The 12,819-nt window shown below is 46.2% G+C and overlaps 2 long non-coding RNA genes across 2 annotated transcripts in view; one reads left to right on the forward strand and one right to left on the reverse strand.

Moving 5' to 3' along the window:
- Window positions 1-1,769: 1,769 nt before the first annotated feature.
- The window catches only part of LOC131911872 (uncharacterized), a 28,251-nt gene continuing 17,201 nt past the window's right edge, over window positions 1,770-12,819 (reverse strand). Inside the window, exon 2 of the long non-coding RNA XR_009379447.1 lies at window positions 1,770-1,842. This is a non-coding gene — a long non-coding RNA (uncharacterized LOC131911872). The remainder of the gene's footprint in view (window positions 1,843-12,819) is intronic.
- Window positions 1,909-3,577, forward strand: LOC131911871 (uncharacterized). Its single transcript, XR_009379446.1, has 2 exons — window positions 1,909-2,228; window positions 3,193-3,577. It is a non-coding gene; the product is annotated as an uncharacterized LOC131911871 (long non-coding RNA).

Raw genomic sequence — 12,819 nt, forward strand, 5'->3', positions numbered from 1 at the left:
TAAACCAAATAAGCTCTTTTCTAGACATCTTCTACAAAAAGGCAAGGTGGAGAATTCTGGAAGTTAAAGAAAAATGATGCACGGTCTTGAAAGATTTAACAGTGTGATGCAAGAGATCGCCATTTCTGTGTTACTACATTATAGAGGGAACCACCTCTATTTATTATGTTAAAAGGGGGGAGTTCTCCCAGGGTCCCATCTGGTTTCTCCGGGGATATCAACAGACAAGACAGCAACAATACTGTACTCACCAAGAATGGAGCTAAATCCTTCAAAACCTACTGCCAGAAACACACTGAAACTGTAAATCAATGGCCTTCCGGGCAGCATTGGTCACTACCCAGCCTGAGTCATACGCTACATCACTGCAGGAATCTCTCCCTTTAAGGGGCTGCTTATTTTACAAGTCGCTTCACTGAACAAACAAGAGCGAACATGAGGGAAACCTGGAGCCAGGAAAGGCACTGACAGAAGGAAGAAATGTACAAAACCTAGCGGGGTAAAGGGACAATAAAACATAAGCCATGTACTGGTTAAGTCACTTGCTTAGGGCAATACAGCCCCTGCCCTCCCTCACCCACTAACTAATGAAAGCATGAACTGAATGCTGTAAGCATGTAGTGCCTGCCAATGACACAGAAGCATGTTCAAGCTTCAAACTAGAAGACTCCAGAGGAGAGCAGGACACCAGGTCCTTCACTGGACAGGAAAGGCGAGGATTTGTCCAAGAGTGGGAAGGTGCATCCGATCAGCTGCTGCAGTCAGGAAGCTAAAGCTCATTTACTGTCAGGAGAAGGGGTGGGGCACCCCAGACACCCACTATCCTCAATTTACAGTCTTTCTGTACATTATCAGACCAAATAAAAATGCCAATACGACAAAGGACTTAAAGGAGAAAGGAGTCTATAAATAGCAAACAAAAATACTGGAGTGTGTTGGGTCTACCTGTGCAGTCACAGCTACTGAGGTACAAGGTTTACTCGTTCCAAAGGATTTTGACTTTTTTCTACCTATGAAAAGTGGCAAACAAGACAGTTCTCTTCCCTACTTAAAATGAGTTATTCTCTTCTCTTTGGTCTAGGTCAAGAATGGCCAACAAGACACAAGGGTACTTCTTCTCCCTCACATTAAAAAAGACAAAGAAAAAGACTGGTGGAAATTATTTTGCTAGGTTAACTTCAAGGCTGAGATCACAAACTCTAGAAGTTGCTAAATACATTCAGACTCTGCTGTGGCAAAGCTGCTTGCTATATTATTCCGGGAAATCCTGGCTACGTCCCAGATCCTTCCCTGTGAAGCTGTAGGTCACTGTTACAATAAACACTTGCACATAGTAGAAGCTCAATAAACTTTTGCTAGAGTCAGGGAAATCACATCCCAACAACAGTAACCTCTTCCTAGTTTTCACGACATCCTGTGGGAGCAGAGTCCCTAATCAAAGCCTGGCATGGTCACAGTTCTCCTACAACAGAGAGGCGTGCACACAGCTGTGACTACAGCAGAGCGAGCGCCTTCTGTCCAGAGAGGGAAACTTGAGCTCCCTGGAAAGGTTTAGGCAAAGGAGATGACTAGTTGTTTTACTCCGCATCCAGGTGTTTTTGTTTTGTTTTCAATTTCGCCTCCCCCAGGGGGAAAAGTGCATTTAAAACATCAAACAACAGATGGTCTCCCCTGCAAGCCCGCCACGCTGCCAAACGTGAATAAAGACTACAGAAGCAGCTAAGGCGCCAGCGTGGTCTGTTTACAAGTGTGCTCAAGTTAGACACCAACCTTTACAGCTCCGAGTTGTTCCTTTCTGAATTTTTCCAAGGGTTTAATCAGGGTCTCAGTAACACTCAATGCCTGGAGAAGAAGAAGAAAGAACAAAAGAACACAGCATTAGGAAGACACAGTACTTCATTTCCCTCCTGCACTCCACCAAAAGTAAAGTGAACAACATGTTTAGCTGTTTGATCTCATTCTGCCAATATAACAACTAAGGCGCTGTATAACGTATTAAAGAGCTCCATGTCTGTAAATGTTTTCAGGGAAGAGAGTTGAAGCAGCTGGCAGAGAACACGCAACTCAGCCCACAGCTCTCCACGACCAGCTATGAGTGAACAAAGGGCTCTATGACACCCACTACAGAAAGAACACTCGTGTTTGAGATCACCTCCTCCTCAGAAATCTAAAGTTCAATGACGTTCCTTCACTGGTAACCAGACCGCACTAAGGAAAGACTCAGAACTGTGCGTATTCTTCTTATACAAGTAGTCTGACATCACCACTGACAATTCCTGTCCTGGTGAGGGTGGAAGGTACATTAGCAGAAGTCACACCAAGTGCTCAGGCATGCTGGCAAATGTCACATCAGGGAGAGTGACAGGCCACGTGCACTCCGACCACAATCTCACTCATGTCTTACCCTGACTCACTTAGGCTTTTTATTCAAAGCCACAAAATGCTGAAAACGCAAATAAAAGGATTATTTACCTAAGGAAAGCATACTTGGTAACAGTATGCTACTGAACAGTGGCTTTCTCAGCCTCCAACTCCAAAATGCAGAAATATCCAGAATGATGGAAAGACCTTAAAACACTATGCAAGAATGTGTCATCTACCTTTTACAAAGCCCCCTCCAAAACAGAAGGAAGGAAGGAAGGAAGGAAGGATGGAAGGAAGGAAAGAAGGAAGGAAGGAAGGAAGGAAGGAAGAAGGGAGGGAGGGAGGAAGGGAAGGAGGGAGGGAGGAAGGGAGGGAGGGAGGAAGGAAGGAAGGAAGAGAAAAAGAACTGAAGCTTAAAATAAAGGAAAAAAATGGTAAATGCTTTTAAGAGGAACATGTCAGAAATCAAATCCAGTACCCTGCCCTACCCTTAGCAGTTTAGGCAAGTGCTCTTCCAGGGGCTATACTCCCTGGCCTTGAGATTCTTAATTTAACCACAGGCTCCTTTGCACTCATTTATTTCATAAGGATTTCTTTTAAAGTAAACACTCCTAATACAATGTAAATACAAAATATGTAAATGTCCCTTCAAACACAAGGGCTCCTCCTGAGTACTACTCACCCACTTGGAAAGTTTGCTACTTTGCTACACAAGAGCTAGGTAATAGACCCAAAGGAAAAGAATAGTCCAGAGACAGAATGGGTTCATCTTCCAAACGCATTCATTTTAAGTATTCTGAATGTTAAATTCAAATGTTCCACACTTAGGACCATGTGACTGGAAATAGTGACAATCCAGAGAGCATCCTGTACTGAAGACAACAGACACAGAGTGACATGGAGCAGGGGTCCTGGCCAGCCAAGTAAGGTCTGGGATGGCCCATGCTGTATCTCAGAAAGCAGTCATCAGAGGATCTGCCAACAGTTTTCAAGGTGATCCAATCCACAGACAATTTCCAGAAATTAAGATACTTGGGCCTGCAAAGGCACATGCCACCAAGCCAGACAACCGGAGTTCAATCCCGAAGATCCATATGGTTGGAGAGAACTGACTCCCCAAATTGTTCTCTGATCTCTACATATGCACAGTGGTATGTGTGCGCCCCTCCATCACACATACAAATTGAATAAATAAGTATAATTTTCAAGGAAATATATATGACACCTGTGTCATTTTAAAAGCTTCTCTCTCCAGATCTAGCCTATTACTGTTGCAGAATAAACCCATACATAATAAATACATCTTCTACAGAGGCTGACATGCTCAGGAAAGAAGGATGCCTGGCAAAGCACGCCAGTGTAACAGAGGCTGACAAATCTTATGGTCACAAATGAGAGATACAGGGATCAACAACCCCAGAGAACAGTGCAGTCAAAGTCCCAAGTGGGGACTCCCCATCCAAGAGAGCCATCTTACCAGAGCCTGGTGTGAGCACTGGGGCTGTGAGATGGACACAAGAATGAGAAGGCCCCCAGCCCTCAAGAAATCTGCTGATTAGTGGGGGAGGAACACGTGCAAATTTCCAGTGGAAAAGTGTGGGCCAAGTGTGGCAAGGGCTTCATCGAGGCAATAGGAGGAATGTGCTCAGTATGAGCTTCATCAGAGCAGTGGCACAGAAGCTATGAGCTGAAAGAGGAGAGGAAATCGGGAACAGGAGGATCAAGAGGAGGGGATTCCAGCCTGGAGCCAGCAGAGGCACAGGATTAAAGCAAAAGGAAGTACTGCCTCTGACAGCCCATGTCAAAGGGGAGGTGTGGCTGGGCATACAACACTGGAGGGACAGGGGAGCTGAGTGCCAGCAGAGGCCAGAATACCTGCAGGGAGAACCCCAGGGGATGGAAGGCACTGGATGGTTTTAAACAGAGAACTGATAGACTGATTGTTGTACGTTTTAAAGATCCCCTGCTCTGAGCAAAGGACTTAGGGGGGAGACTGGAAGAAGAAACTCTTCCCAGGAGGTTTCCCCAGGAGACAAGACAGGACTGTGGCTCACACAGATGTAGACACAAAAAGAAGCAAGTAGATTTGAGACACACCTGAGTGTGGGGAAAAAAGGAAGTATCTGTAATTGCTTCCAGACTTTGTATGAGCAAACAGCTACCTGAGAGCACTGTTACTGTTTTGATCCTTAACGGCCTCAAAGGTCCATCCGCTGAAGGGTCCACCAGCAGCAGAGGCACTAGCAGAACCTTAACAAGAGGAGGTGTGGATGAAGTCGGCAGGTCACTGGGAAGGGGAGACTGGAATTCCAGCCCCTTCTCTTTTGGGCTTCCTGCTCAACATAAATTGAACAGCTCTGCTCCACCTGACCATCCTGCCATGATGCGCTGCTCAGCATCAGCACGAAAGCAAAGGAGCCAAGCAGTCATGAACCAAAACGTGTGAAAATGTGAGGCAGAGTATGCTGCTAAAGCATGGTGTTGGATAAATGAAGGAGGAGGTGTGGCTGTGTGAGCATATGTATCTGTTAAATGTTACACCAGCCTACAATGGGAGCTGACTTCTCTCCTGAGATGCCAGCCTCTGCAGAAAACATATAATCTATAGGGTCGTTCAGACACAGTAGTAGGATAGATCCAGACACAAAAGCTGGAACAGATGTCATATAACTGTGTCTATAGGACACTGTGTAAACTCAGTCATGTTAGCAATATCTATGGGAAAGGCCAGACAGCAGGTGATCGTAACGGAAAGGTGGGAGTATCTTGGGAACAGCCATTCTTCAGAGGGACAACCATGATGACTATGAGCACACAGGAAGAGGTAGGACTTCTCCTGGGGTGTTTTGTTTCATCTTTAAAGACGGAAATCAGTACATAAGAGACGAGAGCATGTGCAAATGTCCTGTGAAGAGCCCACAAAAGAGGCTGAAAGGCTACACAGGACATGGGAAGACCCCCGAATGCTGACACTGCATGGGGAGCTACCCTGTCCTGAGATCTTTCCTTTCCTTCTAACGAGAGCCAGTATCCCTATGTCTGCAGACGTCATGAAGGAGCTGTGGGAAGGACTACAGATGGTTATTTCTCTGTGAGGTACAAGACAACAACGTTTACAAAGAGTTCAGGCCTGAGAATAATGTGAAGATGGGGGGTGGGGCGCAGGCAGGCTTCAAATGAGGATCACTGCCTATGGAACCAGGAACATCCCTGGGCAGGGCTCAAGTCCTGCTGGAGAAGTGAGCTTGAGTTTTCACCTGCCTTATTGTAGGATTTTTCTCTCACAATGAAGAGACAAGATGAGAGATAAGGTTCATCCCAGATGGAAGCATTTCCTAGAGATACAAATGCATCAGCATCCCAAGCCGGGGTACCTGGGATGCTGCTGAGCTGAGCTGAGCTGCAGGCATCTCCAAGTCACAAAGAAGGAAATCCCCAGTGAGAGAGCATGAGCAGGGACCAAGCTTAGAGCGGACAACAGGTGCTTTCCAGGCAAAGGTAAAACTCAGAAAGCTCCTCCGAGTGGAAAGAAAAACAGCAGCTTGAGGATGGAGCTCCTAGCGGTTCAGTGTTAATGCAAGAGGGCCACAGGAGGCTAGGGACATCAGATGTCATCTGTCACCATCAAAACAGTACCAAGGAAATGCTCCAGGAATGACAGACATCGGTAACACGGGTGTGTGACAGTCTCCTCAAACCCTAGACTCCACAGCAAACACCCCTCAAAAAAGGAGACCCAGAAGCTAGCTCAAGAGTCATTTTAGGTCATGGAATTTTCCTTCCTTTAGAGAACTGGTCTGATACACAGACATCTGCCTGGCCACCAGGAGCTAAAAAGGAAGATGGAAGGCGTCTGGGGGCCTCTTCCTGCTGAAGTCAACAGCAAGCTCCCAAAGCAGAGGAGGAGCGGGCACAGCCAACAGTACACACGGGTCTCGGCTTTGTTTTGTTCATTAACTGAAAGCATTCTGTAAAGCTTAAAATCCATCATTAGGTTGTCGACCCCTGGAAAGTCTAGTCGGTAACTCTAGAACACAGCCTAAAATACTTTCTTTAAGAACAAAGTAAGCCAACAGTCATTTTTGTAAGTACTGCTGGTCGCAGAACAAGGGCTGTTTTGTTTTCTTCTTTCTCTCAAAAGAGACTGGGGGCCCCATGGAATCTCACGTTACCTTCATTATTTCACAGAAATATAGCGTTGTCACTGTAGAGTATTACTCGTATTTCCTAATACCAAACACTGCTCCTCCCCAGAGACAGATGAGTACTCCTAATACCAAACACTATACCTCCCCAGAGACAAATGAGTACTCCTAATACCAAACACTGCTCCTCCCGAGACAAATGAGTACGCCTAATACCAAACACTGCTCCTCCCCAGAGACAGATGAGTACTCCTAATACCAAACACTACATCTCCCCACAGACAGATGAGTACTCCTAATACCAAACATGCTCCTCCCCAGACAAATGAGTACTCCTAATACCAAACACTACACCTCCCCAGACAAATGAGTACTCCTAATACCAAACACTACACCTCCCCAGACAAATGAGTACTCCTAATACCAAACACTGCTCCTCCCCAGACACAGATGAGTACTCCTAATACCAAACACTACATCTCCCCACAGACAAATGAGGACTCCTAATACCAAACACTGCTCCTCCTGAGAGACAGATGAGTACTCCTAATACCAAACATGCTCCTCCCCAGACAAATGAGTACTCCTAATACCAAACACTGCTCCTCCCCAGACACAGATGAGTACTCCTAATACCAAACACTGCTCCTCCCCAGAGACAAATGAGTACTCCTAATACCAAACACTACACCTCCCCAGACAAATGAGTACTCCTAATACCAAACACTGCTCCTTCCCAGAGACAGATGAGTACTCCTAATACTAAACACTGCTCCTCCCCAGAGACAGATGAGTACTAAATCTTCAACAGACTACCCTCCGGCTCCCAAGGCCATCTGTGATGACACCTTCTGCATTAAAGACAACTGAATTAATGATAATGAGAAAGACTTCCATGTGTCAAAAATGAGATGAAAAGCACAAATACAGAATGTGATTTTACAAGCACATAAAGGATGTTGTAATCAATCATTCTGGTAGAAAGAAATCGCAGAATCCCTTCATTCCTGAGCCTTGGGAAGGGCTTTAGATGGTCTTACAAACAAAAGGCAACCCCAGGAACACAAAACATGCTAAGGACTCAGCCCTTGTCGGATAGCAGCAACCAGCCAACCTTTTCAATGCAAGGCCAGGCAACAATCTGCAGCTCTGAGGCCCCTGGCACCAGAGCACAAAATCAGCCCCGGGCAGAAAGTGATGCGCAGAAGCAGCTGTGTTCCCAGCCAACCCTGCACACACACAGGAGGCAAGATGGACCTGCCCCTGGGCCAGGCTGCCAACCCAGCCTGGAGAGCCACCCCATCAGCGTGTACTCTCCACAGACGCCTCCCACGTTTGCTGCTGACAGAGGCTGGTGAAGGGTCCGGGAATATGGAATACAAAATTATAAGCTTAAGAGATGAAAGCTGACAGTCATCACTCTAAAGGTTAACTGCTAACAATGGCTGTCTGCTTACAGCCAGCTCCTCTGCAACAGCCAGGGGTTAACTTTTAACCCCCTTGGCCCTTATAGCCAACAACTGCCTGGACCAAAGTTAACTTTTAATAGTTGTTTCTATGTGACTCCTAGCATGCATCCCATGCCTGATACTATAAAAGGGGGCCAGTACCCACCTCCACGGCCACAGCCCCAGAATTCCAACATTGGCTGCAGTCTCAGCTAGCTGATAAGCTTTTGTGCCCCACGGTGTTTTTTTTTTTTTTTTTTTTATTTTTATTTTTATTTTTTTTTATTTTCTGGAATAAAGTTTGCTTCTGGTTTAATAGACTTTGGTGGTCTGTCCCCCATTATTATGAGACCCTGGACCCAACACTGGGGCCAGCAGAAGGCCTGCTGAAGCACTACCGTTCAGTACCTCTCACACTTGAAAAGGGGATTCCAACGTGATCCACGAAGTCTGAGAAAGCTGCTGGACTCGAGTGCTGAAAGGCAGTTGCTCAAGTGTACGGGACATCTTGAGAGTTTGTGTGAATTCAGTAATGAGTTTTGAGTCCTAAAATGTTCACTTAACCAAACATGTCCCATCAGACGATGAAGGAACAAACCTTGTTCCTTGCTACACATGGGGCTCAACTCTGCAGTTACGTCTAAAAAGAACCCATCTCAACAGGGCAGCAAAATACTTCACAGAGATGTTCCTAATTAGGATGCTAAAGAGGATCCAGCCAGTGAGATGGTTCAGCAGGGAAAGGCACCTGCTGCGCAAGTCAAGGTGGGTGGAGAGAACTAACTACAGGCAGCAGCGTTTAATGGAAACAGGGAAGAGAGAACATTTAGAAGAACACAAAGACTGTCTTTGAGTATTTAAATGATAGGAAGAAAACAGATTTTGATTTGCTCAAAGTGCAAAACAAGATGTAATGGGTAGAGTCACGGAGCTTCCGTGTTTGGTCTCTCCATTACAAGAATTGATTAAGAGCCTAGTGACCCAGCTGCCTTCCAAGGGAGACGTGACTAACTACCTCTATATAAACATGAAGAAGCTAGCATCCAATGTCCAGCCAATGTCTGCCATGGCCTTCTCCACAGAAAGTTAGCCCAAGAAACCTGAGGTCCTAATTTATCCTCAATCCTGGGATTCTAGATGAGCTGGGGAAAGGCAAGACACAAACCGTATTTCCATGTTACTTCGCAAGACAGCAAACTCCAGACTCAGAGATTCACAGCACAATGTGAAGATTAAAATGACTATAGACTTTTCAGTGGTGTTTCCAATGAGGACTCTGGCTTTAGAGCTCTTCTCATTAGATATTTGGCTCTAAAAATCTTGAATAGTTTCAAAGAACTGAAAGATGAGCTGGGCAGTGGTGCAGCACACCTTTAATCCCAGCACTCAGGAAGCAGACGCATACAGATCTGGGTTCAAGGCAAGTCTGGTCTCTAGAACAAGTTCCAGGACAGCCAGAGCTACACGAAGAAACCTTGTCTCAAAAAACCAAATAATAATAATAATAATAATAATAATAATAATAATAATAGTAATATAAAAAGATGGCTGTGGACGTAGTTCCATGGCGGAGTACCTGGTAGGCAGTATCAAATCACAGTACTGTGTCAAAAACAGAAAAGGAAAAGGAAACTTATCTTGGGCAACCTTCCAGCTCAAGAGGAGCTAAGAAACCTGCTAATAATAACAGAGCACAGGACCGGGTTCTAGCACGGTGACAGAGCACAGGGCCGGGTTCTAGCACGGTGACAGAGCACAGGGCCGGGTTCTAGCACGGTGACAGAGCACAGGGCCGGGTTCTAGCACGGTGACAGAGCACAGGGCCGGGTTCTAGCACGGTGACAGAGCACAGGGCCGGGTTCTAGCACGGTGACAGAGCACAGGGCCGGGTTCTAGCACGGTGACAGAGCACAGGGCCGGGTTCTAGCACGGTGACAGAGCACAGGGCCGGGTTCTAGCACGGTGACAGAGCACAGGGCCGGGTTCTAGCACGGTGACAGAGCACAGGGCCGGGTTCTAGCACGGTGACAGAGCACAGGGCCGGGTTCTAGCACGGGAGCCTCCGTAGCAGCTGGCAATTCCTCCCACCTTGGCGATCAAAGGTGAGCTGTGAGGCTGTAGAGTCGAAGAGAATAAGACTTCTGGCCAAAGACCCACACACAGTAAAATGGTGTGACTAGGAAGCACATACCCGGGTAATATTAGTAACAATTTTCTAAAGCAAGGCCCAGGGGAAACAGAGAACCAGTTGGGATAGACACCAAACCATGTCTTTCTAATAAGGAGCTACCTTATTAGCCAGCCTGCGCATAAAAGAACCAGAAGGAATTATCTTCACTCCCCACAGCCCTCATTATTTAAGGCCTGGATTCCAAGCGCTTGTGACCGCTAAAGGAATGCATAATCTGAGGGCATAAGAGACTTTCCACTGTTTTCTCCCACGACCTTCCAGACACTTTGTTTTATTGCACTAAAGGGAAAACTCCACTTTTCTACTTCAGTGTCACAGATAGCAGCAAAGGAACCACTGAGCTGAGACAGTGTTTACTTTTCCGGAAACAGAACCTCAAGAAAGGGGGCCAAGGATTTCTCTATCTGAACAAAACAACTTTCCCAAAATGAGAAATACTTTTCCAAAAAAGGATTGCTACATCTAAAGACTTTATTCTGTAAATCTCCCCAGGGAATGTGCTTTTTATTACTGAATTTTCTTTTTTCATGTATTATTGGGGAGGTGGGTGTATGTAACATCACACGTGTGCAGGTCAGAGGACTTGCGGGAGTCTCCATGTGGGTCCCCAGGATCAAACCCAAATTTCAAGTGCCCATCCCACTTTTCATTATTTGGATCACCAAACAACTGTTTGAAGAACCCTAGCCCAAAACAGTGCCTATCAAATCTACTTTCAGATACTTTGAGATCACAAATTGGATTGGGTTACAAAACAAGAGCAATATAACAATCCCCAGAACAAGGCCAGGTGTGGTGGCACACGTTTATAATCCTGGGACTGTGAAGGCGGAGACTGGAGGGACCCTGAAGCACGCCAGCCAGACTGGCCAAATCCACAGCTCTGGGCCAGCGAGAGACCCTGCCACCAAATAAAGCAAGATGGATGGTTCCTTGGGAACAGTGTTATCCTCTGCCCTCCACCAGCACCTACCTATGTATCCACACAAAATGCATGGCTACTTGCTTGTGAAATCTCTCTCTCTCTCTCTCTCCCTCTCCCTCTCCCTCTCTCTGTCTGACACACACACACACACACACACACACACACACACACACACACAGAGAGAGAGAGAAACAGAGACAAAGAGAATATGAGATTGAAACACAGGGAACAAGACTAGCAGGTACACTGAGACAACCATGGAAATGCACCTCGGGGCTCAGTTTTAACAACCTGTTCACCTGTGCTGTCAATAGGCCCTTGGGGCTTCAGAGGATATTCCCTCTGAAAGCATCAGAAAGATTTAAGAAAGTGGAGTGCCTTAAAACAAAAAGGAGGCACACCCTCAGATGTGGCCACCACAGCGATCTCAGAAGCTGTGCTGCCAGACTACGTGTGCCAGTGGCACACTCGTGTGCTGCTGCCTAAGCATCAGAGCTTAGACAACTCTTTATGAAACACGTGTAAAATAGTTCTAAAGTCGACATTGCTCTTACGTGTTATCGTCACTCAGCACACAGGATACTAGGTTTCATTATGACATCCTTCATACACAAGGCATCATCTCACTTGGTCATTTCCACCCCTCCCTTATCTCCACTGCCCCATGTGTCAGTCCCCCTCTTCCCACAGAGTGTTGTCGTGTGTAACCATACAAGGAAATACATATTGCCATACAAATATTCCCCAGCTGAACCAAGTCGTTATTAAACAGTTCAATCCTCTCCATCCACACTCATGCTGTGATCCCTTTCTCCATTTAGCTGGCTGCTCTCCTATATTATAGCTTTCCCTATCAAGGTACATCCAAATTTCCATGAGAATATCAAAATGGTTGAACTAATAAAAGAACAGAGTCACAGACTGGCATTGAGAGAGTACGAAAGTCTTCATGTCAGCAGTGCTCAAAGTGCCCTGCCACTGTGGGGACGGAGGGTGCCCTTGGCTGATTTTGGCTCTGCCCTAAGGAGTTCTATCTTTTCACCGCAGAGAAAACAATTCCCTTTGTTATCCAAATACCTTCAACCATAAGGAAGGAAGGGCACTCCATACCTCGCACCTGTGAGGAAAGAGAGTGCTGCCCAGGAAGGAATTCAGCTGCCAAATAAATCCCAGGACAGCATTTTGTTTTTAAGGTCAGCTTAAACTGGTCTCTTAGGCCTGGTAGGAAAACAAACTAAAAACAATATTAAGTTGTACAGTAAAAGCTCGAAACCACTAGCCTAAAATCATTAGAGCCAGTGAGAATTTTTCCCTGAGACTGGGGCTTCCTGTGTGGGCCTGGCTGTCCTGGAACTCACTCTGTAGACCAAGCTAACCTCAAACTCAGAGATCCGCCCGCCTCTACCTGGGATTAAAGGTGCATACCACCACCAAGGGCGAAAGGGTGCGAATTTTAATTAGCTCACAGGAAGAATTAGGACCTAAGGACAGGGGTGCTGCACACTCAACAGGGTATCAACCTGGAAATCAGGAAGGAGCTAGAACACAACGTTTCTGAAAGCCCAAGGCTTCAGTCCACGGCCACCTCGGTGCAGGGTGCATCCCTACAATGAACGGTCCCAATTAATGAGTTCAATTACCACATTTCTGCTTGCATTCCACAAAGAACAAAAAGTATCCAGTGAGAATGTTTGTCAGTTTCCAATCCTAAATCCCAATTAGCTTGAGACCAACAAAACAAGAGGG

Source organism: Peromyscus eremicus, chromosome 5 (assembly GCF_949786415.1).
Source record: "Peromyscus eremicus chromosome 5, PerEre_H2_v1, whole genome shotgun sequence".
Lineage (NCBI taxonomy): Eukaryota > Metazoa > Chordata > Mammalia > Rodentia > Cricetidae > Peromyscus > Peromyscus eremicus.